Source organism: Piliocolobus tephrosceles, chromosome 4 (genome assembly GCF_002776525.5).
Source record: "Piliocolobus tephrosceles isolate RC106 chromosome 4, ASM277652v3, whole genome shotgun sequence".
Classification (NCBI taxonomy): domain Eukaryota; kingdom Metazoa; phylum Chordata; class Mammalia; order Primates; family Cercopithecidae; genus Piliocolobus; species Piliocolobus tephrosceles.
In genome coordinates this window covers 143,179,637-143,206,141 of record NC_045437.1, presented here as the reverse complement: position 1 = coordinate 143,206,141, position 26,505 = coordinate 143,179,637, and positions in this window count along the sequence as shown.

Here is a 26,505-nt window from a genome sequence, read left to right as displayed (position 1 = left end):
TGCTAAAAAGTGAAAAAAAGGCCGGGCACAGCAGCTTACGCCTCTAATCCCAGCACTTTGGGAGTCCAAGGTGGGTGGATCACTTGAGGTCAGGAGTTCAAGACCAGCCTGACCAACATGGTGAAATCTCATCTCTACCAAAAATACAAAATTAGCCTGGAGTGATGGTGTCTGTCTATAATCCCAGCTACTTGGGAGGCTGAGGCAGGAGAATCATTTGAACCTAGGAGGCAGAGGTTGCAGTGAGCCAAGATCGTGTCACTGCACTCCAGCCTGGGCAATAAACAAGGGCAAAACTCTGTTTCAAAAAACAAAAAACAAAAAAGAACCTGAACTGCTGCCATTGATACACTATTGATATATTGATATATACTTGGTATAAAACTGAGGATAAGTTCTTTTTCTTCTGTGGTCCTTAGTTTCCTGAACTGGAAAAGGAAAGGGTAAAACTAGATCAGTGGTTCTTAGAGATTGGTTTCCCATTAATGGTTGTGATTTAATATTTTCTCAAATAAAATTAAACAAAACAGTGAACCAATATAAGGAAAACTCTGGGAAAATAGTTGTATAAATATTGTGTAGATATGACAAAAACCATGAAGTTACTATGATTACTGAAATTTGGCAAATGCTACATGATACATCCTGGTTAATTGCAGTGAGAGGTGGCAAAATTCATTGGCTACAAACACCATTACTTTGTAAAGCTATCTCTTTCTGTTCCTCATTTATTTGATTTATGACATTAGGTTTTAAAATAATAATGATCTTCTGTTAAATGCCTATTATATGCTAGTCCCCACAAATAAAGGGAAAGTTCTGGGAGGCTTTATGATCAGCCTGTGGTTTAGGTGATAAATGAAGACCACTCTGAAGAGCAGAGACTGGAAGGATGCTGGAATTTAGTAAGATGAAGGGCTATAGGAGCACTTTCTTTAAGACAAATGGCACCTGTGAAGGCCTAAGGTTGAAATCAAACATGTGGTCCATTCTAAAAACCAATAAATCCTCTGGGATTGCAGCGCAGAGAATGAAGAAGAGAAATCAATACCGGGGGCTTACTAAGCACGTACCTCACTGCTCACACCATGCTACGTGCTTTGCTTATTTCATTCAAGCCACACAAAGGCTCTATGGAGTCAGTATCATTATTCCATTTTATAGGTGGGAACTAAAGCTTAAACTTAAAATGTCTTAAGCTGAGCACAGTGGTGAATGCTAGTCATCTCAGCTACTCAGGAGGCTGAGGCAGAAGAATGCCTCGAGCCCAGTTCACGGCCAGCCTGGGTAATATAGTGAGACCCCATCTCTTAAATAAAATAAAATAATATAAAATAAAATGAAAATGTTGCTTGTGGTTGCAGAGCTAGTAAAACATAAAGCCTGGATTTGAACACAATCAGTTTGTCTCCAGAGACAGTGTGTAAGTCACTACACAATACTGCCAGCCTACTACATGTGAGTCATCTCAGCTCCTCCAAAGTGTGGCCATCCTTTGATTTTCCTTTGCCCCAGCTAGGATGACACGTTGATTTAGCAATAGAGTACTTGTTCTCTGATCCTAGACAGGAAGCCTATTGTTAAAATAAACAGACATTGAAAGCATAACCAAAACTATTAAAATTTTATAAGCAAGCTTTACCCAAGATTCTGTACTGGGGATGAATATCAAAAGGAGTTATTATGAAATCATGTCTTTGTAAACTTCCATATAATTTTCTTCTCCTTAACCTAGAGTTGAGAAAGGTAAAAACAACAGAGTTTTGTTTTCACTAGGAAAATAGTATAGCCTTATTTGGGACAAGAATTGAAAAAGGACCTTTCGTTCAATTTTTGCTCCAAAAAATGATTTGGTGCAGAAAAAGCAAGAAGTCATTCATCACTATATTTAAAGAGATTTGTCTAAAGCTATAAAACTTCTTGCAGTTCAATATGTGCTCATCATAATAGGCTAAATCTCTAATAATAACAAATATTACTCATCCCATTTCATCCCATTGTTAATGCTCAAAAGTTCCATATTTCATACCTCCAACTGTATTGCTATTGAACAAAGGATGAAGACAGTAATACAATCTGAGAATTATACCCTACCCAATTCCAACTTCAACAGATGAAGCAACTGACCCAAACTCTCTAATTCTAGTCCAAACTTGAAAGAAAGCCCTCTCTCATTAATGTTTGGGCTTACTATCTTACCATTGGAAAGTCAAAAAGAAAGAAACAAAAATAAAGGCAATGTTTACCCAAGATGGCTGGGAATTGAACCTACATTTTGAATAATATTGTTATTCTTTTGGCCTTTCCTAAGAGGCATTTTGAAATAAAGTCATAACAGCTAAGAAACCCTATTATATTCTCTTAAGTTAAATGCTTGTTGGGAAAGATAAACATTCAGGAAATTAGAAGATAAAAAATCTAAGTGGTTTTTCTGTTTTAAAATATGACCATTTTGGTGATTTCAATACTCCACAAAGAAATGATTTGTATTCACTCTACTCTTTTCAGTTTTTACTTCTCTGTGTTTGTACCATGATTAATGGTGATTTAAGTGTATGTCCTTGTCAGGAACCCAGAGATGATTTAGGATTACAAACTGTCCTTGTTTGCCCAGAAGTGAAGGATTTCCTGGGATGCAGGACTTTCAATGCTAACATGAGGACAGGCCAAGGGAAATCAGAATGGTTGATCATCCTAAAATGGTGTTTCTTTGGCCTGGTTACAGATCTTTGCTTAAGCAAACCAGAGGAGACTTCCATCCTTTGTCTACTAAGTCATAATCTCCTGCAAGCCCAGGCAGCATTTTATTACTTTCAAAAGCTTCTCAGATTGTTCTGATAGCCAGCCAGATCTGGGAGTTTCTAAGGTGGTGCAAGGAGTTCCTAAATAGAATTGTTGGATTCATCTCAAATGGCAAATGCAACTGATATACAATTTTTCAAAAAATTGTAACATCTCCAAAGTTAAATTATATTTAAAAACAAAAATAATGGCTTCTTTAAGAAGAGAACCTGCTATATAGTCTTAACATTTTACAAGGTACACACTCTTTTGAAACTGGGCATTTGTCCAAGACACCAAAGACTAAAACATTAGCTACCTATGGAGCTTTGGGAAATTTGGGGTCTACATTTGACCTGGATGATCTTTCTCCCACGTCATCGCATTTCCCATCTCTCAGGGAGAGAGAGATGGGAAACAGAATTCTAAACAACTTCCTTCACTCCGAAGCCTCAAATAAAATGCTGCCTTCTCTTGCTTTTTACTTTAGGTTCCTGACTTAAAAAAAAAAAAAGAAAAGCTGAAGCTTATAACTTTCTATTATAAAATAATTCCTACTTTTTCAAATATTTTTTAAAATATTTTTTAAATTCCTACTTGAACATATTTTTTAAAAGAAAGAAAAAGCTTATCCAACCAACTACCTTCCCTTCAACACAACCAGTCTTAATATTTTGGTGTATTTCTTTTCTACATTATTCCTATGTATTGCTTTTTAAAAATATATAAATGTAGCTGTGATTGTACTATGTATACGACATGACATTTCACGTTTTTAAAAAATTAACCATTGTAATACAAACATCACTGTGTCATGACAAACCCATCACAAGTAGCTATTTTAATGGCAAAATGATATTTAAAGAGGATGCATGTAGTTCATTCGACAAGGTTCTTGACTAATTTTCAAGAGCAATGCCCTTAAAATAATCTACCAAATGCTGGTAGAACATTATGAGATAGATGCCCCCAAAATATAATCTAATGAGGAATCACTGTCCTCATAGTTAACCTACAACAAAAGTCTTTCCTTTAGGTTAAAGAATGAATACTTCCTTGAGACTATTTCCTTGTTTTGGTATTTTATTGGGGTTGCTTTTAATTTAGATGACAGAACAGCCTCAGGTGGAATTTTAAAAAGAAAAAAAAATCACCTATAACTCCACTGCTCTAAGAATGCCACTCCAAGATGTATATGCATAAAGATTTTTACACAGGTATAATCATACAATGCATGCAATTTTGTGTTCCTTTTCCCCCCTTAATATTACTGCTTCTTTGCCATGCTATTACATAGTCCTTATAATTGTCATTTCAATGGTTGCATAATCACCTACAAGTTATTGCTTGTGACAACACAATTCCTTTGGGTTTGAGAATAGGCAACAATTATGTGGAATAATTGGGAAAAAATTCATTTAAACATGTGCTAAAGTGGTAATTTTCTAATTTTGATGCTTAATGTGCCCCAAAGGTTACCGTGGTAAGGGTGATGAGGAGAGGAATCCAGGACTACCCAATCATCCTGTAATTAAAGCACTTCTCCTTTCAGTTTCCTTTTGAAAAAAGGGCTTAAAAAACAAGTAGGAGGAGAAAAAAAGAAAAGGATAACATTAAATAATGCAACCTTAATGTAGAGTATGCCATTTACGAACTATGTGACATTGGGCAAATGTCTAAGTTTGCTTATCTATAAAATGAGGATATTAATTTTACCTCATTCATTGGGTTGTGGTAAAGAGTAAATAAATATATATGTAATAAACATATATTGTTAGAACAATGCTTGATGCACCACTGTTGTATAAGTGTTTGTTGATAAATAGAATACTGGGAAAAAAAACAACAACAACATCCAGCCAGCAAACCTAGAGTGCATTCAGGTTTGTGAACTTTAAGCAAGAAGCAGAACAAGGAGAGACAGTTGTAAATCTGCCAATGGCCTTAGTAGCCCCAAATCAGAATAAAGGTTAACCACAGGCTTTGGGGTAAGAATACCTAAGTTTATAATTAGACTCTGACACTTCATATTTTGTGACGTTAGACAATTGATTTAACTTCTCTAAGCCTCAGTTTTTTTATCTGTCAAAGAGTGGTAATAATATTAACTACATCATAGAGTTCTTGTGAGCAGTAAATGAAATAATTCCTAAAAAGAATTTAGCCTAAGACCTGCCCCATCTTATGTCTTCAATAGATAGTTAAAAATCATCCTGGGGACAATGCATTTTTGATCAATTACGGGGTTTTTTTGGGCCACACCCACAACTTGTTTTATCTTAAAAAGTGCCAAATATGTTCCATATGGTGTCCAGATGGCCAAGATGGAAAAAAACTTTCGTTTCACTTTTCAATTTGCAAATGGACTTATATTTGGAAATCCAGGCTGATATGTCTCCAGAAGTCAGTGTGCCAAGACATTTTCTGTAATTGCAGACAGTAGAGTCTGGGGAATAATGAAGATCTTAAGAAAGGCACTGCCTTAGGAGTTAGGTGATTCAATTCTGATCCTAGTTTTGTCCCAAACTTGTTATATGACCTTAAATACGTCAGTTTTCTTCTTTTTCTTTAAATTATCTCCTCTCTGGATATGGTGGTTGAACAATAGAAAACCTCAAAGCTTTCCTTATCTCTATAATTCTTATGTAGCAAAAGGGTCTGTGCCATTTTAAGAAACCTTGAGGTGGTCATGCGCAGTGGCTCATGCCTGTAATCCCAGCACTTTGGGAGGCCGAGGTGGGTGGATTATGAGGTCAGGAGTTCAAGATCAGCCTGGCCAATATGGTGAAACCCCGTCTCTACCAAAAATACCAAAAAATTAGCCAGGTGCGCGGTGAAGGGTGCCTGTAATCTCAGCTACTCGGGAGACTGAGGCAGAAAATTGCTTGAACCCGGTAGGCAGAGGTTGCAGTGAGCCGAGATTGGGCCACTGCACTCCAGGCCGGGCAACAGAGCGAGACTCCATCTCAAAAAATTATCCTTGAGGCATTAACGTTTTGTGGACAAGGAGTTACATTTTACAGAGCAGTGTGTAACTTTGGTGCAGATTGTCATTTCTAGATCAGTCACGTTGGCTCCCTCTTTCCTCTCCATGGGAGAGGAGTTATCACAAAAAATAACTAGAATTTAACGGATAAATTCCTGAAGTACATGAATGGCAAAAGTTTCTGCCCCTAAAAAAATTTCATCCAGATATTTGCATTTGGAGTTCATGCATTTAGCTTTAATACTCCTTGTCTGTTAAGCAAAATGAATTACACCCCACCTTAACTTTGCCTCTGGCCCTCAGCAGAGGGGAAGAACATTTTTGGTTTGCAATACAGTAGAATTACAGAATGTTTGCCTTATTTAGTCATGTTCTGGCTGATTCATTCTTACTAATATCGTTTAGAATGAAAACTTGACCAGATGTTCAGTTAAGTGAGCTAGAAAGATTAACTCTCAGTCCTACCATGTTATTTTGAAGGGTGGGTATAGTCATCTCCAAAGAATTTCCTGGAGCTGGACACAAAGGTTACTGATTATAGTTACAGCTAACACTTTGTTAAATACACCCAGTATACCAAGTGCCATTCTAAGTGCTTCAAGTGTATTAATTCGTTTAGACACACAATAATCTTTAAAGGGAGGTACTATTATCCTTTTTTCATGAGTGAAGTCACTGAGTCTCAGAGAGGTGAAACAGCTTGCCGAAGGTCACTCACCTAGTACACGAGAAAGGCAGGATTTGAAACTAGGAACTCTGATGTCCATGCTTTTAAAATTTTGCTGAGTCCATTGCTTTATACAGTTTCTTGTTTTTGACCCAACATACCATTAAGACTTGAAAATACTAGACTCATTACTAATTTAGGAGTGGGCAAAGAGGAATTTGAACTAGTATGAGCAGAAAAAAGTATAGTATCTGATGCAGGGGGAAGGAAGAATGATAAATTTTGAAGAAAACACTTATATAACTGATTAGAAATCTCTTGCGTTACCAAAACAACATCTCTACTGTGTATCCATCTTTTAAAATAATGTGAGGAGTGTGAGAAGAATTAAAGTTTAGACCTTTACTGCTTGTCTGCACAAGATATCTGGAAGGTTTTGTTGTTATGATCAAAGCTAAATGGACAATATTTGCTGCTGCTTCTTGGTTAACATTAAAAAGAAGCAAAAAGAAATTCTTAGATTCTCCTCATTTACAATGAAATCTGAGATATTTCTTTGTTTGAGGGTTTGTTGGAATTATGATTCTGGTTCTTCACTGACATTCTTCTGAGCTTAATTTAATGTCTGAGAGCTCCTTTATCTTTTGTTAGCACATATTCTCCAATAATATAAAGAAAGCATAACACGCTATCCATTTAGGTTTTAAAACAACAAAGTAGTTTGAAAAGTATGTTGATTCTGGCCGGAGAAATTTGGATAGATTCTCCCAAATCTGGGTCTGAGAACTCATAATATGTTTGAAAGGCATTAAATCTACCTCAAACTCAATTCCCCATACTTTTTATCCCTTAAATCCAAGGGATTATGTTAAAAATATTTTTAATATAGCATACTTTTTTTTCTGTTCTTGTCTCAGTGAAGATATTCCAATTCGTTTGCATGCAATGAAAGCTTTTGTTTATATCATTAGGATCCTGTAAGGTTGTATCAATTAGCTATGACATCTGAATACATGCAGTTTTGTTGGTTTAAGCATGTGTTATGATGTGGATTAATAGCTTCAGTAATGGAACAAGAAAGATCACCAGGGTAGCAGCTTTGACACAAGTATAAAAACTCTGCTAATTACAAGCAACAATAGAAAGTAAAACTCAGATTAAGACTTTGATTAGCTAGGACATGGTTTGCCCTGAGAGTCAAATAAGCCATCTATATTGTCCCTGTTATTTAAATACAGAATTTCTTCACTAGGGAATGATCTTTCTTTTATCACCTTAAATTTCTTCCCTTTTCAAGAGTTTGTTAATTCTACTAGGAAAAAATTATATGTGATCAATGAATAAAACATAAAAAAGTAGAAAAATTACCCAGAGTCTCACCATTCTTCCGCTACTTAAATTTTAGCACACTTCCACTTACTTATAATAATGTTCTGCATATCAGTACTGTATCCTTCATTTAATTTATTTTTTATTAAAAAAAATTTTTTTGAGACAGAGGCTCACCTGTTGCCCAGGCTGGAGTGCAGTGACACGATCTTGGCTCACTGCAACTTCCACATCCCAAGTTCAGGTGATTCTCCTGCCTCAGCCTCCTGAGTAGCTGGGATTACAGGCATGAACTACCACAGCTGGCTAATTTTTGTATTTTTAGTAGAAACAGGCATTTCACCATGTTGCCCAGGCTGGTCTCCAACTTCTGACCTCAACTGATCCAACCTCCTCGGCCTCCCAAAGTGCTGGGATTATATGCATGGGCCACCATGCCCGGCCTACATCCTTCATTTCAAAAGCTGAACATTAAATTGTCTGAATTTTATTTGTGTGTAGAAATATAACTCTTCATGGTTTTCCTAATAGTCCTTTGAGTGGATGTTCCTCTTTTTTCTATTTGGTTCTATATTTCTAAACAGTTAAGGAGTTTCCAACTGCTCTATCCTAATGAATAATAATTCTGTATTCATCTTCATGCCCAAACATTTCCTTTTTAGGATTATTTCTTTGGATTAGCTTTCCTCAAGTGGAATCCCTGCTCAAAAATATTGTATTCTAAAGTTTATTGCAAGTAAACATATTTTATCAGCTTATACTGACTTCTTGCAATAAACTTGCCCACAATACACTATTAATTGGTTTGTCCATGCCCAAAATGAAGTTTGGAAAGCAGAAAGTCACTGTTCTCTACAAGGATTCAGTTTTCTGGTACTTTAACCAGAGTTTCTGAATTTCTTTGAAATGGGTTTAACTCTCTGCTTTGGCATGTGTTTCTGTCACGTACCTAAGTCCTTGAGTTTATTCACTACAAGGATCTGACTTTGATCTCCAGCTCTTTCCACCTAAATGAATTCCCTCTTGTGACCCTAGTCTCCGCCTCCCTCCTGGTGGGAGTGGATGTTGTGGTTATTTTCCCACATTCTTCCCACATTCATTCTGTTTTCCCAGTATCAGTCCTTTGGGCAACCGGCCCTACAGCAGCTCTAGAGGTAATTCATGATGAATCTAATCTGTCCTTCCCTTGCTCACCACTCCATTGAAACTGCTTCAATCATGTCATCAATGACTTCCATTTTGTTAAATCCAATAATCAATTCTGAGTTCTCATCTTAACCTCTTAATAGTATTTGCCAAGTTAATTACATGTTCTTCCTGGATATATTTCCTTCACTTGGTTTTCGGGACCCAATCAAAAAAATGGAAAGTGCTGCCCACGGTGGCTCATGCCTGTAATCCCAGCACTTTAGGAGGCCGAGGCAGGTGAATCACCTGAGGTCAGGATTTCCAGACCAGCCTGGGCAACATGTTGAAACCCTCTCTCTATTAAAAATACAAAAATTAACCAAGCATGGTGTTGGGCACCTGTAGTCCTAGCTATTCGGGAGGCTGAGGCATGAGGATCGCTTGAACCTGGGAGGCAGAGGTTGCAGGGAGCTGAGATCATGTCATTGTACCACTGCACTCCAGTCTGGGTGATAAAGTGAGAGCCCATCTCAAAAACAACAACAACAACCCCATAAACTATTCTTAGTATTTGACCAGAGGGAATTTAATGCAGGGTCTTGAGGACACAGACTACAAAAGAGCTAAAAAGCCAAATGGGACATAGTGAGGCAGACATTGGTAACAGCAGAAACACGATACCAACTTAGGCTGGAGGAACAAAGACGAGAGGAGCTGGTAGCAGAGTCCATGGGCTGGGGTGACTCATCAGAAGCTGGAACTATGCAGGGTTTGGCTGGCAGAAGCTGGAGCCGGGGAAGAGATACAACTACTATTGGAGATACTATCCCAGAGAGGGAGAGATAGAGCCCCTGGTTTATCCTTTTCTTTTTCTCTCCTATTTCTAGTCACTGCCCTCAGTAAACGAATCCCAGCTGGAAACCAGCTAACAAGAGAGTCTTGGAAAAGCAGCCTGCAGGTGTCAATCCACTGCAGAACAGACCACAGTGAGGAAAGGATGAGGAATAGGTTGAGGGTCGACAGATCCAAGTCTGACACGTCGAACTTCTTTTGTTTGTTTGTTTTGTTTGTTTTTTGAGACAGGGTCTTACTCTCTTGCCCGGACTAGAGTTCAGTGGCATGATCTCGGTTCACCACAACCTCTGCCTCCCAGGCTCAAGCGATTCTCCTGTCTCAGCCTCCCGAGTAATTGGGATTATAGGCACACGCCACTACCGCCCAGCTAATTTTTGTATTTTTAGTAGAGATGGGGTTTCACCATGTTGGCCAGGCTGGTCTCAAACTCCTAACCTCAAATAACCCACCTGCCTCAGCCTCCCAAAGTGCTGGGATTATAGGCATGAGCCACCACGCCCGGCCTAACTTCTTTATCCCCTACTTTACTGGTTGTTCCGTCTCAGTCTTCCCACTGCTTCCTACTCTTCTCCCTAACCTGTCAATGTCAAGGTGTCCCAAAGCTCAGGTGTTCTATCTTCTGTTCTGGTTATCCACAGATAGATGTTTAGTACCACTGCCCTCCCTCTCAGCCTTAAATATAACAGTTTATTGCTACTTCTCATATTTCTGTGGGTTGACTAGGCTTAGTTGAGTAGTTCTCTCTTGGGATCTATCATGAAGTTTGTGGTAAAAACTGTGATTTATCAATCAGATCCCACTTTAAAAATGAAGAACAGATCAGGCATGGTGGCAGATGCCTGTAATCCCAGCATTTTGGGAAGCTGGAGCAGGAGATCAATTGAGCCAAGGAGTTTGAGACCAGCCTGGACAACAAAGCCAGATCCCACCTATACAAATTTTTGTTTTTAAATAGCTGGGTGCAATGGCATGTGTCTGTAGTCCCAGCAGCTCTGGAAGCTGTTGGGGGAGGATTCCCCTGAACCCAGAAGTTCAAGTTTGCAGTGAGCTATGACCTTGCCACTGCATGCCAGCCTGGGTGACAAAGCAAAATCCTGACTCAAAAAAAATATGTATATGTATATATCTATATAGCCTCAGTTGCTGGGAGTATGGCTGGCAGTTGGCCCTCAGCTGTCAGTCTCTTTCAGGAAATGTCTCGGCTTATGTAGGCCACCTCATCCAAGTTTTCCCACCCTTCTCAAGGTAGCTCACATCCAATGACTGATGATATGGGGATATAAAGCCCAGCCTTCTCATTTCTTAAGACACTAGGTAGACACAAATCACTTATTTATTGGTGGGATAGAAGAATTGTTTAGGTACAGACAAGAAATAGATCTAACAAGGTAGGGCACTCCAAATATATTTGTTGAATCAATGAGTGAACCGATGATCTTTATTCAAATCCCAATTTAGTACATGTTTGACTTTGTCAAGTGTTTTTTTGTTTTGTTTTGTTTTTGTTTTTATTTTTGTTTCTTTGAGATAGGGTCTCAGTCTGTCCCTTAGGCTGGAGTACAGTGGCATGATATTGGCTCACTGCAACCTCTGCCTCCCAGGTTCAAGCGATTCCCCACCTCTGCCTCCCTGGTACTGGGACTACAGGCATGTGCTACCATGCCTGGCTAATTTTTCTCTTTTTTGGTAGAGGTAGGGTTTCACCTGGCTGGTCTCAAACTCCTGGCCTCAAGTGATCTGCCCACCTTTGCCTCCCAAAGTGTTGGGATTACAGGAGTGAACCACTGTGCCCAGCCAACTTTGTCTAGTTTTTTAAATCTCTTTTAGCCTCAATTTATTTCAGCTACAAAATAGCAATAAGCAGGATTACACAAGATAATGTACATAAGGTGCTTAGTACAGCACAAACACAGAGTAAATGCTCAGTAAATAGGATCTACTTTTATTATAGTACTTGACAGCTCCAGAGCTTTGAACAAATTGCCGAGAGACGTAAAGAGAGAGTCGACAGAAAATAAGAGAATTGGGTTCACTAACGAGGTTGCTGCTCATAGTTTCACAGCATTACAGCTTCTACTTCGCCTTATTGTTGTTTATTTCTAGGTCTGCTAGAGACATCCAGAAACTTTCCTGCTAGCTGAATATGTGAATTGTTCTACACAATACAAAGAACTATATAGTTACTTATATAAGTAGTCAGATTGCTGTCATATTCTACTCCGAGGACCCTAAGGAGTGCATAGAAATACCTGAAGACAATCATGCACTATAGCTCCATTTTTATATATTTGATGCATCAGGGATCTTCATAAGATTTTATTTGTTGCTGCTCCCTTCCTTCAAATATTTGAAAATATATTAACATTGGAAAATTATAGAAATATTTAGTGATTTATTTATTCATACACTTTGTAGGTGCTGGATGTATAGAAAAAGAATAAACAAAAGATGTAGTCCCTGGCCTAATTAAGCTTAAGTCTCATGAGTGAGAAGGTATTAAAGGAGCAAATGCACAACATATATATGACTACAAGTTGTAAGCAGTAATGAAGATGAGATCTTTTTGTTGTGAGTTCTGGTTATTAAACTAATAAATATTTTCAGGGCAAATGGCATCACCAAATACAGAAATGACTAGTGACTAAACTTGAATCCTTTTTACGTAAAAGCTTACACATTGCTTACTGTTTTGTTTATTTTTTGAGACAGGGTCTTGCTCTTTCATTCAGGCTGGAGTGCAGTGGTGTGAACATGACCCACTGCAGCTTCAAATTCCTGAGATCATGAGATCCTCCCACCTCAACCTCAATTGCAGGCACGCCACCACGCCCAGCTAAATTTTTTATAGAGACAGAGGTCTCACTATATTCCTAGGCTTGTCTTAAACTCCTAGCCTCAAGTGATCCTCCTGCCTCAGCCTCCCAAAGTACTGGGATATAGGCATGAGCCACTGTATCTGGTGCTTACTATTTTCTTGAAATAATCTTATTCAAATACATTTCAACATTGAATCTCAAGTAGCTAATTTAAAAAAAAAAAAAAAGAAAGATTAAAAATTCCTGATGTGCAAAGCAATGAAAATGGTAAGACAAATAGGCACGTTAAAATGGAAGGTCTTTTTTAGTTTTTTTAAGCCTGGGAGTAGCTCAGGTTAGCCTGTGGGGTACCTGCTGTAATATAAGATTTTGTTGCTTACTTGCTTCAAGAAATGTCTGTGTTTTTAGGTCATTTTGTGGTAAGGCCAGAGTCTCTTCCATAGTTTAATCTCTGACCACTGGTGGAGATTTCAAATTTGTGATCCTGGGACCAAAGAGCAAGGACTACTTTGGGGCTAGTGGAGGTTACTCTAAATCCAAACTTATCAAAAATCCTCTTTTTAAAAATCTTCATACTGAAGTATGAGAGCACAGATCAAAAGTGTTTTGTGTTTACAGAATTATGACAAAGGAAACACATCGGTGCAACAACTTACCAGGGAAAAAACAAGAATGTTACCAAAAATCCTGCTTGCACCCCCTCAGGATCACTACTCCTGCCTGTCAAAGGTCATTACGGCCCTGAAGTGGAACATTGTATATGCATCTCACTATTGAGTGTTCAACACTATATGTTTATAACAGTATATATTCATTGTATGTAAATGAATCATACACTAGTTAGTCCTCCATGTCTGGCTTCTTTCTCTCAACATTTTTGTGAGGTTGGCCCATGTTATGCATAGCAGGAGCTCATTTGACAATTATTATTGCTGGTCAGGCACAGTGGCTCATGCTTGTAATCCCAGCACTTTGGGAGGCCGAGGCGAGTGGATCACCTGAGATCAGAAGTTCGAGACCAGCAACATAGTGAAATCTCGTTTCTACTAAAAATACAAGAATTAGCCAAGCATGGTGGCAGGCATCTGTAGTCCCAGCTACTCGGGAGGCTGAGGCAGAAGAATCACTTGAACCCAAGAGGTAGAGGTTGCAGTGAGCCAAGATTGTGCCATTGCACTCCAGCCTGGGCAACAAGAGTGTAATTCTGGCTCAGTAAATAAATAAATAATAAAATAAAATAATTTTTGCTATGTAGTGTTCTATTGTATGAATATTGCACAATTTATTTATACATTCTACACTTGATAGATACTTAGGTTGTTTCCGTCTTGGGGATATTAAGATGAGAGCTGTGATAAATATCCTTGTAAAGAGTTTTTAATAACCAAATGCATGTAATTCCACGTATAATAGTATTAATAATGATAATTATCAATAAAAGTCTGCTGAAGGCTTACTGTATGCCAGATACCATCCATTGCTGTTAACACCTTTTAAATCATTTATTCCTCATAATATCACTAGGGGATAGGTTCTAGTATTCTTCTTTTTAGAGGGTCTAGAACTGAGGCCCAGGGAAATAAATTAACTTGCCCAAAGTCACACAGTAACTGGTGATATGTGGGTTAAGTAATAGGCAGCCCAACTTTAGAGCCAGAGTATAAGAATACTTTACTACATATCCACAGGGAGTAGAAAATGTAGCACTATTTTCTCCTATTACTCCTATTACTCTCACTATTACTCCTATTATCTCCATAGATGCTTATAGGCTTACATTTTTTTTTCTATTTATTTATTCCTCATTTGCTGACTTCCTCATTTCCTGATAAATTTTTAACAGTCATTCTCATCCTTCTATCTGTCTTTATTCTTCTCCTGTAGGCTGGGTGTGACCCAGATGAGCCCACAGCATATTTTCTTTGATTTTCTTAGGGTATCTCAATGAAAGGAACATGTATCACATTCACTGAAGGGAGATAGGTCACATCATAATAAAGCCAATGACATGAAAACTAATATAATGTTTTTATTATTTTAAATTCTACTGCCAGCCAACCATTGGGCGTTTGTCACTGAATGATTTATCTGTACATCCTCTCATGTTGCTGTTTTCTTCTACTTTATCTTCAGTACTTTTATCTTATATCTTCAGTCTATATACTGAACCCCAATATGTGTATTTAAGAGCCTCTTCAACACTCTTGAATTACTCCAGAAAACTTTAAACACTCTTCTTGTTTTATAATGCACAACGATTTAGTTCTTTTGTTCTAATTTCTTGGCCATTCAGTTTATCTCCTAACACTTCTGTTTTCTCAACCAAAATGGATGAAAAACGGTGTTGTCTTGACATTATAGTCTGGTATTAACCTGATGAAATTCTTAGCCATGACCTACTTCCTACTTCATATTAGTGTCTTTCCTAGTGGAAGAAAACTTGTATAAATTCAGTGAAAATAGCTGCTGTAACAAACACCCTGCAAAACACACAGTGGCTCAAATACAAGAGAAGTTTATTTCTTGCCCATATAAAATAATAATAGTTGTTTTTGATTGATAGGCCATTCTTCTCCCAGGGCGATGTAGATGCCTGGGTTCCTTCTATTCCATGACTCTGCTACCTTCATCAGATGGCTTCTAAGGTTGCTGTGCTTTTTAGCATCGAGTCAGGGGAAGGAGAAAGAGCATAAAGAATGACATTTGGGAGATTTTTTTATGACCTAACGACACCTAAGCACTAGACGGGCTGAGAAACATATTCTGACTCTAGGCTCAGGAAAAAGAAGAAATGCATCTTCCGAGCACTGGGCAGTCTCTGCTCCTGAGCAGTATGAAACTCTCTTCTCTCTTGTTATGAATTAGGGCACCTCTCGCTTCCCCTCTTATGCCAAAATGACAGAAACAAAAGTATTTTTTGTCACTTTGATACATCAATAAACTCTCCACTTAAACATAGAAGAGGAAATGTGCATATAAAATAGGTATTGGGTGGTTTCAGATGCAATGAAACCAGAAGACGAGGAGAAGCAAGGGGTGAAGGCTCATATGGACCAGAAAGAGGAAAAAGGGAAGAAGAATAAAGCAGCCTACTGCATCACTGGCCCCAAGGTATTATTTTGCTTTGATAATGTCTTCTATTTATAAATCCTTCATGTTCAAGTCACTCAACAAAGAATCAATACTTTGCAACTCTGTCCTGTGAGAGATGAAGTAGGAAGGATGCCATTTCACCTAATGGGAGAAATGGGAATTTCAAAGAGGTGGAAGTCATGATATAAAGGAACGTTGGACGAGAATCTGAACTTCCTTGTTTATTTTCAGTAATCACTATAATCACTAAGCACCATGCCTGTGTGAGTGCATGCACACATATGTGCGTGCGTGTGTGTGTGTATGTATGTTTTGGGGGTGTTATGCTTAATCCTCCACTGCCCTCTTTCTCTTTTGTTGCTTAGCCCCACCTTCACGCTCCTTGCTGAGAAAGCTGCCTGGGTGTGTCAAAGAGAGGTTCATGAGATGGAGTTGCCATTTTCCCATAGTACTTAAAAACTGTTTTTATTTGGAGCATGCTGGATAACTGGCAAATTCTGTTCCAGTTAAACTACGTTTTCTGTCTTCAACCAGTTGAAAATTTTGTCAGCCAGTTCATTCCCATTTTCACTTTTAGGCCTTGAGTTTCTCAGTTTATGAGTATGCTACAATTTATCTACAGACATTTACCCTTTTTTCGTGTTATTAGAGAAAGCAGCAATAAGTAGATGCAAGTAAGGAGTGAAATGTTTTTGTCACTTAGCTAGTGACATTTTCCCCTCACTCAATGTATTGACTATTTATAAAGGTAGAGAAAACAAGGGATAATTTGAACTACAAGTTGGAAAGAACAAATATACTGCTGAATATTAATACAATGTGGACAGGTGTTCCTTCACCTATATGCATTTTTACCTGAGAAATATTTCCCCATATTGAATAGAAAATGGAGAAATCTATGTGTGACTGGTTTCTTGTGATGAAGAGAGAACAATCATGTTAGGATTAGAGATTACTCTGCTGATAAATTTTTTTTTATTTCAAAGGCAATTAGCTAAGAAGCTAAATATTGGTTAAAGAAAAAATTGAGATTCTGAGTAAGTTACTTAACTTCTCTGTGCCCCACTTTTCTTATTCATAAAATGGGAATAATAATAATTCAGGTATTTGGATGATTAAATGAGTTACTGAATATAAAATACTTAGTACAGCAGTATGGCCCAAAGTTGCCCATTCTATAATGGGAAAAGTGATATCCTGATTGATAAATTCTAATGTTAAATTTAATTCATTCCTTACTCCTTCACACACACACACACACACACACACATGCATATAATACACACTATCTTACAATCCAGGCATATGAGTGTAGTTTGTATCCTACCAAGCTTTTATCTTTGTATATATACATACGTGCATGTACATATTCATATACTAGTTATGCTTTTTTTATTTAGTAAAAATTTAAATGAGATCTAATTAATAATCCTGTTCTGCAAGTTGATTTTTCTTCCCATTTAATGTTTCCTGGCCTTTATTCTAAATCTATTATAAAAATCTATTTTTAATGTTTTTCTTAGGATTCTGTTGTGTGAACATGGCATTAACTTAACCAATCCTTTATGAAAAGATATTTGAATTCTTTTAAATTTTTCACTTTACCTCACAGAATAATAAAAACCCTCTTAGGATTTTATAAACTTTTGAAATAGTCAAGAAAACGCAATGAAGCAAGAGCCCACAAACTCTAGTCTTTGTCAAGGACATTTGTTGTCATTTTAAGGGTATGGAAACTGAGTCTCTGAGATTACCTAACTTGTCTAAGCTGACAAGTGCTGAGATGATAGTCAAACGCAAGTCCCTTACCTTTTAGTACAGTAAGTGTTTATGGACCAGGAGTGGTGGCTCATGCCTGTACTCCCAGCACTTTGGGAGGCCAAGGTGAGTAGATCACCTGAGGTCGGGAATCGAGAACAGCCTGACCAACAAGGAGAAACCCCGTCTCTACTAAAAATACAAAATTATTCAGGTGTGGTGGTGCATGCCTGTAATCCCAGCTACTCAGGAGGCTGAGGCAGGAGAATCGCTTGAACCCAGGAGGCGGAGGTTGCGGTGAGCTGAGATTGCGCCATTGCACTCCAGCCTGGGCAACAGGAGCAAAACTCTGTCTCTAAATAAATACATAAATAGATAAATAAAGTATTTATGGTAGGGGTAGGATTTTGGAAGAGGTACTGGGTTTGGAAGAATTAGATTTCAATCCTAAAAACTGAAGGGTCAGAGATGATATGTGACTCACCCAGGATTGCACAGTTAAAAAGAACTAGAATTAGGCTTCCCTTTCTAATCTTGAGCTCTCACAATAAGTCCCAGGACGTTATCTTCTGGGACACCAAAGTCAGTCTGGAACACTACTATTATCAAGTTGACCGAGTCCAGTGACTCAGGCTGCTGGAAAACTGCTCCATTTTCTCCAGTTTTCCTTTCTGGAAAGTAAACTTAGTCCTGTGACTGATGGTTTCTATTCTCATTGGCAGCTACAGAGAAGAGTCGATGGACAATATTTGGTGTGTCTGCTGTGACAGTTATCTAAATATATCCTCCTTATTAGTTTGCCAGGTTTTCTGAACTTCACACATCAGCTTGCTTATTCAAGTAGCAGAGATTTTTTTCCCCTAATATGTTTATTCATAGAGATAGTCATTAGGCCTTTAAAAAATATAGATGCATACTGTATTAGTTTTAAGACAGCAGAATGAGAAAGAAATAGGACAGGGGATAGTTAATTTTGTTGGGGAAGAAGAAAGCAATTTGAATTTTTGGACATAATGAGAAAGAATGTTATGGATAGCCAAGATCATTGATTACATGCCTAAGTAGAGGGATTGTCAAAAGGCAAAGGAAAGGAGGTTCCTTTTTCTTCTAATATAACAATTTTTTGAGATATAATTCAAATACCATATGTCATCCATTTAAAGTATACAATTCATTGGTTTTTAGTATATTCAGAGTTATGCAACATCACCATTACATGCAAGGAAAAATGCAACATCACCAGTGTACAGGAGGAAAAATTAATTTTCCTCACCCACTGCTAGGTTCATGGCTGAGGTACCTGTAAGAAAAAGGCAGATCAACAAGAAAAAGGCATGCAAATTTATTTAATGTGAGCTTTATGTGATATGAGAAGCTTTGGAAATGATAATCCAAAGAAAAAGGGAATGTGTATGTTTATGCTTAGGTCTGATGAAGAGTGGACAGTTGTGGAGTGTTGCGGAAAGTCAGGGACCCCAAACAGAGGGACCCGCTGAAGCCGTGGCAGAAGAACATAAATTGTGAAGATTTCATGGACATTTATTAGTTCCCAAAATTAATACTTTTATAATTTCTTTTTTTTTTTTTTTTTTTTTTGAGGCGGAGTCTCGCTCTGTCGCCCGGACTGGAGTGCAGTGGCCGGATCTCAGCTCACTGCAAGCTCTGCCTCCCGGGTTTATGCCATTCTCCTGCCTCAGCCTCCGGAGTAGCTGGGACTACAGGCGCCTGCCACCTCGCCCGGCTAGTTTTTGTATTTTTAGTAGAGACGGGGTTTCACCGTGTTAGCCAGGATGGTCTCGATCTCCTGACCTCGTGATCCGCCCGTCTCGGCCTCCCAAAGTGCTGGGATTACAGGCTTGAGCCACCGCGCCCGGCCTTCTTTTATAATTTCTTACACCTGTCTTTACTGTAATCTCTGAACATAAATTGTGAAGGTTTCATGGACACTTATCACTTCCCTAATCAATACCCTTGTGTTTTCCTATGCCTGTCTTTACTTTAATCTCTTAATCCCGTCATCTTCTTCGCAAGCTGAGGAGGATGAATGTCACCTCAGGACCCTGTGATTGTATCAACTGCACAAATTGTTTGTAGAGCATGTGTGTTTGAACAATATGAAATCTGGGCATCTTAAAAAAAGAACAGGGTAACAGTGAGGTTCAGGGAACAACAGAGGTAAGTTTGAACTGGCCGCCGGTGAGCCGCCGGAGGGAACAGAGCTATATTTCTCCTCTTTCATAAGCAAATAGGAGAAATATCGCTGAATTCTTTTTCTCAGCAAGGAACAACCCTGAGAAAGAGAATGCGCCCTGAAGGTAAGCCTATAAACAGCCTCTTTAGAAGGGTGTGCGGTCTTTTATGGTCAAAACCGAAGGGATGAAATAAGCCCGGGTCTCCTGTAGCGCTTCCAGGCTTATTAGGAGGAGAAAAGTTCCCACCTAATAAATTTTGGTCAGACAAGTTGTCTGCTCTCAAATCCTGTTTCCTGATAAGATGTTATCAATGTCAATGCGTGCCCAAAACTTCATTAGCAATTTTAATTTCACCTCATCTGGTGGTCCTGTGATCTCACCCAGCCTCCATTTGCTTTGTGATATTTTATTACCTTGTGAAGTATGTGACCTCTGTGACCCACACACTATTCGTGCACTCCCTCCCCTTTTGAAAATCGCTAATAAAAACTTGCTGGTTTTACAGCTCGGGGAACATCATGGATCCTGCTGACACGTGATGTCTCCCCCCTCCCCCGCCCCGGCCGACACCCGGCTTTAAATTTCTCTCTCTTGTGCTCTTTCTCTTTATTTCTCAACCCAACCGAGACACTTAAGAAATAGAAAAGAACCCACGTTAAACATCAGGAGTGGGTTCTCCCAATAGTGGAGAAATATAATTAGACAAAGAGGGTATGATCTAATGGTAATAAACTGGAGGGAACTTAGCAGGGCAGTTTGTTCAAATTCTTCGGTGTTCGTGTCTTTCCGTGATAAAGATGCTCCTTTTCTCTACATATAGAAAGGACACCTCTGGAATGAGGGTCTTATGACTTGCTTCAGGGAAGTAGGGCAGGAGAAGGTGAGAGAGTGACCTTCCTGCTTCTGCTACTTTCTCAAATGCCAAGGTGTCATATTTGAGTGGCAGTATGCCCAGAACGCCATCACCACAATCAATTTCAAAACGTTTTCATTATCCTCAAAGAAACGCTATACTCATTAGAAATGACTTCGTATTTTCCTCCGCCCCTGCATACTGAAGCTACTAATCTACTTTGTTTCTACAGATTTGAAGCCAAAGAAGTTCTTTTTTCGTTTGTTGTTTTTTTTTTTGACGGAGTCTTGCTCTATTGTCCAGGCTGGAATGCAGTGGCATGATTTCAGCTCACTGCAACCTCCGCCTCCTGGGTTCAAGTGATTCTCCTGTCTCAGCTTCCTTAGTAGCTGGGATTACAGGTGTGTGCCACTGTGCCCAGCTAATTTTTGTATTTTTAGTAGAGATGGGGTTTTGCCATGTTGGTCACGCTGGACTGGAATTCCTGACCTCAGATGCTCTGCCTGCCTTGGCCTCCCAAAGTGCTGGGATTATGGACGGGAGCTATCATGCCCAGCTGAGGTCCTTCTCTTCCCTTTACCTGCCTTCATCTCCCTTCTCTTCCCTTTACCTGCCTTCATCTCCCTTCTCTTCCCTTCCCTTCTTTTTTTCCTTCCCTTCACTTCCTTTTTTCCTTCCCTCCCCTTCTTTTATTCCTTCCCTTCCCTTCCTTTTCGCCTTCCCTTCCCTTCCTTTCCCTTTTTCCTTCCTTTCCCTTCCCTTCCCTTCCTTTTTTCCTTTTCTCTCTCTCTCTGCATTAACTAATTTTAACTGACTACCTCATTGTCAGTAGTTGCATGCACAGTGCTGTAAATGTTCTGTCTCTGTGAGTTTGACTACTCAAATAGCTCATGTAACTAAAATCATATAGTATTCGTCTTTTTGTGACTGGCTTATTTTCCTAGCAAAATGTTTTTAAGGTTCATCCACGTAGCATATATCAGAATTTTCTTTCTTTTAAAGGCTGAATAATATTCGATTGTATGTATATACCACATTTTACAAATCTATTTATCTGTCAATAGACACTTGTTTTTGGCTAAAGAAGATAATGCTGCTATGAACAAATATTATTTGAAATCCTGCTTTCAGTTATTTGCAATACATACCCAGAAGTGGAATTGCTGGACTATATGGTAATTCTATCTTTAATATTTTGAGGAACCATTGTACTATTTTCCATGGTTCCAATTTCTCTACATCCTTGCTGACACTTGTTATTTTCTGTTGTTGTTGTTTTTTAATAGTCATCCTAATGGATGTGAAGTGATATCACATTGTGGTATTGATTCACATTTCCCTAATGATTAGTAATTTTGCATCTTTCAATCTTTCATCTGCTTATTGGCCATTTTTGTAGCATCTTTAGAGAAATGCCCATTCAAGTTTTTTGCCCATTTTTAATTTGATTTTTTTTTATTGTTGAGTTGTAAGAGTTCTCTATATATTCTGACTATTAATCCCTTATTAAATATATGATCTTTGAATATTTTCTCTCATTGCATGGGTTGCTTTTTTATTCTTTTGACATCGTTCTCTGACATTATAAATTTTTCTTTTTTTGAGACAGTGTCCTGCTCTGTCACCCAGACTGGAGTGCAATGGCACAATCTTGGCTAACTGCAACCTCCATCTCCTGGGTTCAAGAGATCCTCCTGCCTCAGTCTCCTGAGTAGCTGGGATTACAGGTTCACACCATCACGCCTGGTTAAGTTTTGTATTTTTAGTAGAGATGGGGTTTCTCCATGTTGGCCAGGCTGGTCTGAAACTCCTGACCTCAGGTGATCCTCCCACCTCTGCCTCCCAAAGTGCTGTGATTACAGGTGTGACCCACCAGACCCGGTCCCTGATATTTTATATTTTAACTAGTGTAATTTGTCTGTTTTTCCTTTTGTTGCTGTACTTTTGGTGTCATATCCAGGAAAGCATTGCCAAATCCAATATTATGAAGTTTTATCCTTGTGTTTTCTTCCAGGAATTTTATAGTTTGAGCTCATACATTTAGGTTGTGGTCCATTTTGAGTTAATTATTGTATGTGGTATAAGGTAATGGTCCAATATCAACCTTTTGAATGTGGATATCCAGTTTTACCAACATTATTTGTTTGAAAGCAAAGGCTATTCTTAAAGAAAAGTTTGATGTCTTATTTGAGTTCCATTGAAGCAGAGCCTGAGACATCTTATTTATAGATAGTTTACTTGGGAGGTGATCTCAAAAAGGATGAGAAAAGAATGAGAAACAGAACAGCATGCAAAAGGATAAAATTTCAGGAAGGTCCATTGTGAAGGTCACTGTCACAGGTGACAGAGGCTTAGTTCTACCAGAATATTTGAGAACTCTCTAGAGTGTGTCTCAAATTGGCCCAGCTAAAAACCAGAAAAATGAGGCACTTACACCCAGTTTTTGTCTCCACTGGTTGACCATTACCCTTGCAGAGTGTTAGCTCTCTGGCACCTCCCAAAGGGTATGTGTGTGTGGTGGGAGGGGTGTGGGTGGTGGAGTGGTCTGCTCTTACTCCAAAGAGGCTCTTATACCCACCTGGAGACCCTGCTGATATGGTTTGAATTTGTGTCCCCGTGCAAATCTCATATCAAATTGCAATCCTGCATATTGGAGGAGGGGCCTGGTGGGAGGTGATCGGATCATGGGGGCAGATCTCCCCTTGCTGTTCTCAAGATAGTGAGTGAGTTATCATGAGATCTGGTTGTTTAAAAGTGTGTAGCACCTCTCCCTTCACCCTCTTCCTCCTGCCTGGTCATGTAAGACAAACCTGCTTCCCCTTCATGTACCGCCATGATTGTAAGTTTCCTGAGGCCTCCTCAGCCAGGCTTCCTGTACAGCCTGCACGACTGTGAGCCAATTAAACCTCTTTTCTTCATAAATTACCCAGTCTCAGGTAGTTCTTTATAGCAATGCAAGAACAGACTAATATACCTGGCAACAATGCTTCATCTCACAAAGAACTGTTCTCAATAGCTTACACATGAGATGCTGGCCAAGAACTGTGATGTGAGCCACTGAAAAGGTATGCTATAATTAGTAACCAAGAAATAAACTTCCTTTGCTTAAACATTAAGTAGAGGGACAGCTGTAGGGCCAGGCCTGTGCATGTGAGCTATTGCAGGGGTAAGAAGCAAAACAGTGATATTCATTAGTTGAGCATCTCTGATATATAAAGATATAGGGGGTAGGTAACAAAATGGATCAGACATTGCTTAAGAAGCTATAGTTTAATAGAGAAGGTATGGCAACTGTGCACATCAGTCCTCTAAAAGAAATGATCAACTCTGTGGAGGAGATATGCATGGGAGAGGCACTTTCTAGTAATGGGCGACAAAGCCTTCACCAGAGAGGTCAAATACAAACTGGGTCTTAAAAAATGGGATTTATTTATTGGTTCATTCAAAAAATATTTTTATTGATTTCCTTTTGTGTGCCAAGCAAGTCTTTGTGTGGTAAGCCAATCACAAATGGTTACTTCCCTCCTTACACTGTGATTGAGACACTCAGACAATGAAGTTATCAAATAAATAAGCAAGATAACAAGGAAACATAATAGAACAATTTCATAGCATACCAAGGTGTGATGGGATAAGGAAATTACCGAAAGAGGGTCAATAAATTCTCTAAAACATTTAGAGAAAACATTTGAACTGAGGCCTGAATGGCAATGAGAAGGCATCAACCCCATAAAATCAGAGGAAACTGTGCTAGGAAGGATAAGAGAAAATGCAAAGGCCAGAAGCAGGGAAGGGCTGTACACATTTAAGGAATGGAAATAAGGCCAGTGATTCTGGAGAGTAAGAGCCAGAGATGAGAGAAGAGATACAAAATCAGATAAGATAAATGAACACAGGCCAGGACACTTAAGACCCAATAGGCATTAGAAGGTCTTTGGAATTCATCTACGTGCCAGGAAAGTCACTAAAGAGTTTTAAACAGGGGAGTGACCTAATACGATTTACATTTTTAAAAGATAGCATTCTGACTGCTGTGTCAAAAAACAGACCATGCAGGACAAGAGTGTAAGCACCAAGCCCAGTTCGGAGGCTCTTGCAGATATCATCCAGATTGGCCCTGGGGATTGCTTGATCCAGGCTGGCAGCAGTAGAAGCCAGATTGGGATTCCATGTTGCAGATGGACTTGAAGTTTGCTGGGGTTATTGCTTTCCTTATAAGACTCTTTCTTGTCTGACATTAACATCCTTTTTATTTCTCCTTCCTTCCTTCCTTCCTTCCTTTCTTTCTTTCTTTCTTTCTTTCTTTCTTTCTTTCTTTCTTTCTTTCTTTCTTTCTTTCTTTCTTTGTTTCTTTCTTTCTTCTTTCTTTCTTTTTCTTCCGCTTCTTCTTCCTTTTTTTGTGTGTGTGTGTGACAGAGTCTCACTCTGTCACCCAGGCTGGAGTGCAGTGGCACAATATCAGCTCACTGCAAACTCTGTTTCCTGGGCTGAAGAAACTCCGTTTCCTGGGCTGAAGTGATTCTCATGCCTCAGTCTCCCAAGTAGCTGGGATTACAGGTGCCCAACACCACACCCGGCCAATTTTTGTATTTTTAGTAGAGACGAGGTTTCACCATGTCGGCCAGGATGGTCCCAAACTCCTGACCTCAAATGATTCACCTGCCTCGGCCTCCCAAAGTGCTGGGATTACAGGCATGAGCCACTGTGCCTGGTCCAATACCCTTTTTTAGTATCATAGCTGGGAGTGTGGAGAGGGGTGTTAATGTCAGATGAGAAAGTGTCTTATAAGGAAATTAAGCCTTTTTTTCCTTGAATGAAGCTTAAGGTGTCATTGACAATGGTGGACAACTGGCTTTGAAAGAGATCAACTGAGGCCAGGCGTGGTGGCTCATGCCTGTAATCCCAGCACTTTGGGAGGCCGAAGCAGGCAGAGCACTTGAGGTCTGGAGTTTCAGACCAGCCTGGCCAATATGGCAAAACCTCGTCTCCAGTAAAAATACAAAAGTTAGCCGGGCATGGTGGCAGGTGCCTGCAGTCCCAGCTGCTCAGGAGGTTGAAGCAGGAGAATTGTTTGAACCCAGGAGGCGGAGGGTACAGTGAGCCAAGACTGCGCCACTGCACTCCAGTCTGGGCGACAGAGCGAGACTCTGTCTCAAAAAGAAAACAAAGAAAGAAAAGAAAACGATCAAGTGAACTTTGAATACTGTGCAAAGGAAACAGACTTAATTCTCTAGATGATAGTGAGTAGTTGAAGATTTTTTTAAACAAAGGGGTGATGGAAACCAAATTCAAAATGGATCAAAATCTAAATGTAAAAGCTCAAACTTGTCATCACTGGGTTAAAAAAGCACATAGATTTAGGAAGGAGAACAATAACAATGTGTGTGTGTGTCTTTAAGCAGGGAGAGTGAGAATAGTTTAGACAGCAAAGCCAACAGACTTGTTCTTCAGAAGTTCATTTATTTCTCTGTTTATTGACGTTGCTATGGGGATGCTAAAAGCTAGCCAGGAGGACAGAGAACAGTCGACTGTCTCTGCACTTAATAATCTGATTTTATGTAAGACATTGAGAAAGAATGCAATAACTCAGGCTCTTTGCTTCAAGCATTAAAAGAAACCAGATGAGTCTGAGCTCACATTCTTCTCGGCCACACCAGTCCCCTCCTTAGGTACAGGGTTTCAGCCCCAGCTGTCCTGGCACTACCCAGCCTGACATTTGGAGGAACTCACCCTGCATTTTGCCTCCTCTTTCCCTTTTACTCCCTCAAGCCAGAATATTGCAAACAGCCCGCAAAGTGAAATAAAACCCCAAGGAAATGGAAAAGGCATTCTGCCTATAAAAGGGGCTTTGCAAAGGGAAGCTAGTTCCATTGGTGGACGGAAACTACTCCCTCCCGGAATATTAGTTGATATGGCCCAGAGCGTGGGTCTTGGAGAAGCTGCAGATTTTTATTTAGATTTGGATTTTTCCAATTTCTATCAGGAAGTCAGTGTTTGGAAACTGGTGTGGTCAAGGTATTTTTTTCGCTAATGAGAAACACATTATT